Below are 6,248 nucleotides of genomic sequence, written 5' to 3' on the forward strand. Positions count from 1 at the left end.
TTAACGATGAGCACCGTATAAACCTTGTAGACTGTGTAAATATTAAAGAACATTTAATGATGACCACCATATAAACCTTGTTATGCCGCAAGGCGTTCCCTTTTGAAATGAATTGCCCAGCCGATGACGTGTCGTATTGTTAACCGTGGATTTGTGGTGTTAGACGATTGAACCAAGTTTGGTCGTTGATCCTCACACTGTCCTTTTGTCTCCCAACCCATTGGCCTCTCTGTCTTCAGAGTTATTGTTCGGCCTTTCATACGATGGTCATGATTTTCGCCGACTATGAACCCCATTGGCATTGCAATGGAGGGAAAACCCCAGAGGATTTCCTTTCCATGAAGCCAAGGTTCGAATCCTGCAGCCCGACGGGATCTATATGCTCCATGGATCGGGCCTCATGGGACTGGGACGGAGGCCCCGGGGTTTCGACGGTCTCCGAATGGGATCTCGTCTGCGGCCAGAAATACAAAGTTGGGTTTCTGCAGTGTGCGTTCTTTGTCGGGTGTTTGCTCGGTAATTGATATTTTCAGCCCCTGTGCGCTTTTATATCTGATGGCTGATCGCCATTAAGATTTTCTTTCAGTTTCTGATTTATTTTTTGATACAGGTGCAGGGATATTTGGGCATCTATCGGATTCTTCGCTGGGGCGTAAGGGTGTCCTGAAGTTGGTCTGCATCTGCAATGCCATTTTTGGTTTCTTGACGGCAATGTCGCCGAATTTCTGGGTTTATTTAATTCTCCGTCTATTGACGGGAATTAGCAGCGGTGGCCTGGGGTTGTCGTCATTCGTCTTGGTGACGGAAGCCGTCGGACCGTCCAAGAGAGGACCGGTTGGCATGTCGACTTTCTACTTCTTTTCTCTCGGCATAGCAGTGCTGCCGACTCTGTCCTACTTTTCCGGCAACTGGAGATATCTGTACGTCGCGAGTTCGATTCCCTCGGCCTTGTATTGCATCTTCGTTCTGCCGTTCGTTTCGGAGTCCCCGCGGTGGTACCTGGTGAAGGGCAGGCTGCAAGAAGCCATGGGCATCATGAGATCAATTGCGGCCAAGAACGGTAAATCGCTGCCGGCGGGAGTTTCTTTGGCCCTGGCAGGCGACGAACAGGATGCGGCGGACTCTGACGAGTCATCGGGAAGCCTCGTGGACGTTTTCCAGTCGCCTGTGGAGTGGGCTACTATGGTTTGAGCCTAAACGTTGTAAATCTAAGTACCAGTTTATACCTGAGCGTTTTCCTCAACGGAATCGCAGAAATGCCCGCCTTTGCCCTGACGGCGGTCATGTTAGAAAAATTCGGACGGCGAGCGATGCTGGTCTCCACGATGCTGCTGAGCGGAGTGGCTTCTGTGTTGGGAGGCCTGATGTCGGCCCTACTCCATGTTCACAGTTCGAATCCCAACTCCACAATGGGCATGCCAAGCTGGGTTGTCGGGCGCATGCGGGGATTTCTGAGCGGCGTGCAGTTAGCATGTGGCGTGGTAGCAATATTCGGCATGGCGGGGACTTATAATTTGATATATATATACACATGCGAGCTGTTTCCAACAGTAGTGAGGAACGCAGCGCTCGGGCTGGCGAGCGAAGCGGGACAAATCGGCGCCATAATCGCTCCGCTGGTGGTGGTGATGGTAACTGTAAATCCTTCCCTGCCGTTTGCAATTATCGGCGTTTCGGGTATTGTGGGAGGGTTTCTGGCTTTCAAGCTTCCCGAGACTTTGCATCGCCCTCTGTATGAAACCATGGCAGCTTTGAAGCATGCAGAGCCCACTACCTGTGCTTAATTTAATTGTTTCAAAACACAGGAGAAACGATGGAATGGGGAGATTTTCCTCCCATCAATGGTTAATGTGATGTTAATGAAGCAACTGCTTTCAGAGGTAATTTTGGACTTAAGAAAATATTGAGATTTGGCAAGTTGAAAAATCATACTAAAAAATCATGTTATCTTACCATGAATCATGACTCATGAGTTTTGTAAGGGGACTCGACTTTTCTGCTATTGCAAAGACTGTAACATTCTTCCTCCAGAAAATGATCATATAAACAGTGTGAGAATAAAGATGATCATGCCAAGACCGATGGATGAAAAATGAGACATCCCATTTAGGCTAGGTGATAAGAAAAGACCTGAGAATAGCATCTGGTCCTGACACCATAAAAAACCTCTGTGAGATCGATGATGTTTATGATCAAATAATTTTTGCAGCATTCAAGACTGAAATGATCGAAACATTTGAAAATGATAGAAGTAATAGAACTCAGCTCATACTGAATCCCCAACCACTAAAGAGAGGGAAGATATGGGAGAAACTGACAGCCGTGCTTCGGATAGGGGTTGGAAAATTAAATTATGGAAAGGCAGGTAAAAAATGATATTTATGCAGTAAACTATATATGTATATGTAATCCACTTCCCCTGGAAAGGCAAGTGCAATAAAAAAAGCAACTTAGAACCAATAAAAATTGATATTTATGCAGTAAATTAGTTCTATTTCATGAGTCCCCAACTGGCCAACCCATGAAATGTTTGGGGGTGTGCTCTGGTCGTTCTAAACACCCCTCCTCCCATCTCCCCAGTTCAGCTGTCCTGGAAACTTGTACACATAGTTCAAATTCAATTGGGGTGCCCAGAAAGTTTGTTTTCCAATCCAAAAAATGGACTTATGCAAATGGGGAGATGTGCTTCCTTTAAATTCCAGAAGGATTACATTTGGGCTAGACTATGTTAGGCATTGCAAGTGGCCCAGTTTTGGGGTCTTCTAAGATGAACCATGCATCACAATCACTTTTGTTTTGCCAAGCTGCGGCAACAGGGAGTTGCTCTTTCCATAAAAATAAGACAGTGCTTAAATTTTGTCCCAACCGTTTATTGGTGCTGTGGAAGACTAGATCTTTGGTGCGTCGCCTGACACACCATTGCATTCACCATTGAACAATGATCTCATTGGTTGTTCAGCTGAAATTTCTATTTTTTGAAATTGCTTACTTTATAACATGTTTTTAAAGGAAACACAACATGTTGCAACTTGCATGACAAGTAATGTCCAACTGTGGGACATGCAAGGACAATGGGTTTAAATTTCTATTTACAATTGTGCATCAATTACATATAAATAATGACTTAACTTAAGCCCAAATATGTTATAGCCAAAATATAACAAGGGAGTCTTACTAAGGTTATGTTGGATATGTTACAGTTGGAGAGTCTTCCTGCAACGGTAGCAGGGGTCTGGTCTGATGATCCTACCATGCAATTAGAAGCACCAACTCAATTTAGGAAGCTTCTCTCTGTTGGTAATAGTCGTGAGTATATGTATCTTTATTACCATTTTCTTTTGTCTTTAGGAAATGGCCATCTGAAAAAATATATGTGACAGAAGGTAGTCCTCCAATTGAGGAAGTTATCGCTGTGGGTGTGGTCCCTCGACTTGTAGAGTTTCTTGCAAGGGATGATTTCCCTCAGCTTCAGGTATGATCTGTTTTTCAGTTGAGATTCTAAGTATTGAATTGACATTATATTGTGGTAATCTAATATCGTTTTAATTTGGTCATATTATAGTTTGAGGCAGCCTGGGCTTTAACAAATATTGCGTCCGGAACCTCAGAGCATACCAGAGTTGTGATTGATCATGGAGCTGTGCCCAAGTTTGTGCAACTTCTTAGTGTTGCCAGTGATGATGTCAGAGAACAGGTTGCATTTTGGACCTTTCCATCCATTTATGTTACTTAGAAATATTTTTGAAATTTGCCATCTCTATGTTCAATGTGCTTTCTTTACAGGTCTAAGGGTTCTTTTGAACTAATTGAGATAGTAATGTTCGTTTCATTGTAAGGACCATGTATTACAAAACATAATGTCGGTGATGTACATTTATTAAGCTCCATGGTGTGGTTTGCCTCTCACAATTTTAATCTGTTTGATGGACAGTAGGTTTTAGGTTTTGAAGATCTATTGAGGAGTGGTATTTGCAGTCTCTGCTCTAGCCAGGGAACGGACTATTCAATTGATGTGGGTGTTTAGAGGGAAAAAAAAGGTTATGGCTGAACTGGAGCATTTGCTGCTAGAAGCAGCTGGTCGAACATCTACCAATGATGGAAAGCAAAACCGAAATCCTGCGAAAGGGAGACTGGAAGATTCTGATTCAGATGATGGCAGTGACTCGAAATACATTGATGACGATGATTCAGATGATGCTGGGACAGCAAATAGGAAGGCTTCTGGGTCAAGAATGCCCCTGAAAAATAGATTTGATTCTGGTGACAAGGATGATGATGACAGGGGTTGCTGTGATGATTCCGATAGCAAATTATCGATAGGAAGTGATTTATAAAAAGATGATGAAGATAGGGAGCAGCTTTGAAGATATTAGAAGCATAACAATGAGGAGATCAAAACTTCCCAAGTGGTTTATGGAACCATTCTTTGAGAATATCATTGTGGGCTGCTTTGTAAGAATTGGGATAGGAATGTCCAGGTCAGGACAGAGTACTTACCGTCTTTGCATGGTAAAAAATGTTGATGTGACAGACCCTGATAAACAATACAAGTTTGAGAACCGCACCACATACAAGTATTTGAATTGTTTCTGGGGTAGCAAGAGCAATGCAACAAGATGGCAGATGGCCAGGGTGTCTGATTCACCTCCACTTGAGAAAGAGTTTTCAGATTGGGAACGGGAAGTAGAACGCAGTGGTGGTCGGATGATTAGTCGAGCAGAAGTTGAGGAAAAAATAAATGCGCTAAAAAAGATAAATCAATTTGTGTATTCTGCAGAAACTGTAAAACAAATGTTGCAGGAAAAGAAGTTGGCTTCCAAAAGGCCATCGAATGTGGCTGCTGAAAAGGACAGGGTTAGAAGAGAGATGGAGCTAGCGGAGAGCAGGCATGATTATTCAGAAGTTGAGAGAATTAAAGTGAGATTGAAGGAACTAGAAGTCCTTTCTCTTCAGAGCAAAAGCAAGGATGCAAAAGCCTTGATGCTAATAGAAATGAATAAGAAAAACAAGGCTGAAAATTTCAAGAACGCTTTTGAGATCAAGCCTCTAAACCTTAATCTTAAAGCAAGTGAAGCAGGGTATGATCCTTTCACTCAGCGTTGGACTCAATCTCAAAATTATTATGATACAAAGGCGAAGGTTGCTGAAGACAACACTGATGCGAACAAAGAGGCAGATGCAGCCAAAGTAGAGGAAGCCATAGCAATAGAAACTGCTGAGGATGATGGAAAGCTTGTCGACACTGATGCTCCTGTATCAGAAGATGCAAGGGTGTATTCTTTGCATGATTTTGAACTTCCAATTTCACTTGCTGGACTGCAGAAGTATGGGGGTGCTCAAGGGGCCCCTTTAGTTTTTATGGCTAGAAAGCAGAAGATTGAGTCAACTTGTGGAGTGCAAGTTCCTAGCAATGATGGAAGGAGGCATAATCTGACATTAACTGTGAATGATTACAAGCGTAGAAGAGGCCTGTTGTTAAAATAAATAATGATATTTTCTCTGCTTGTTGGTTTCCCCATTTAATTTTTATATGAAAGATTTGGAAATTTCCTTTTGGGATTGCTAGAAACATATGCAGAAAAGCCTTAAAGTGAACATTTTTGTAAATTGTTTCAAATTCTATATGTAGTGTGCCATTATAGGCACTTTAAAACACAACTGCAATAACCTAGTCAACCAAGGATTGTCTTTTAACAGTAGCAACATCATGGATTGTTGGCAGGCATGAAATCAACAATGTGTTAGAAATATAGGCTGTATTTTCTTGACATCTAAAGTTCAAGGGTGTTTTTTTGTCTCAACCATTCTGCTAAAAAATGGTATATAATGTTCCAAAAGGATTCCTTTCCTCTAAGTAACACTATTCCACTGTAAGTTATCATGCAGTTGGTGAAACATGGCATTTTATGTTGTTTGAGATTGATGTTGAGTGATGCCTTTTTCTAAATTATTGTTGAAATATGTATTGTTTTTCATATTCATGTAATAAATGCTATGTTTTATTAATTTCTGTTGTTGTAGTATAGTTTGCTTAAATGCTTTTAGAGTTGTGGTTGTTTTGTTGTGCTTAGTTGTTTATTCTTGCTTTCGATTGATTGCAATTCTATCTAATAAGCAACTATCTTTTACATGGTAAAAAAGTTTGGCTGAATCGAGGAAAACATTCGAAAATCTGGAAGAACTTTGGTACAGCCAAATAATTCGGTTCAGTTGGGATTCGTATAGTCAATCTGTTGTTTGTCCAAAAC

General features: G+C 41.7%; 2 pseudogenes; both read left to right on the forward strand.

The window, feature by feature from the left end:
* The first annotated feature begins 263 nt into the window (after nucleotides 1-263).
* On the forward strand, nucleotides 264-1,784 carry LOC149208882 (organic cation/carnitine transporter 4 pseudogene; annotated as a pseudogene).
* A 2,554-nt stretch (nucleotides 1,785-4,338) lies between these two features.
* Nucleotides 4,339-5,708, forward strand: LOC149208883 (protein RTF1 homolog pseudogene; annotated as a pseudogene).
* Nucleotides 5,709-6,248: the final 540 nt, after the last annotated feature.

Source organism: Pinus tabuliformis, chromosome 1_2, assembly GCF_031772625.1.
Source record: "Pinus tabuliformis cultivar Carrire ecotype Pingquan chromosome 1_2, CPIR1, whole genome shotgun sequence".
NCBI classification, from domain to species: Eukaryota; Viridiplantae; Streptophyta; class Pinopsida; order Pinales; family Pinaceae; genus Pinus; species Pinus tabuliformis.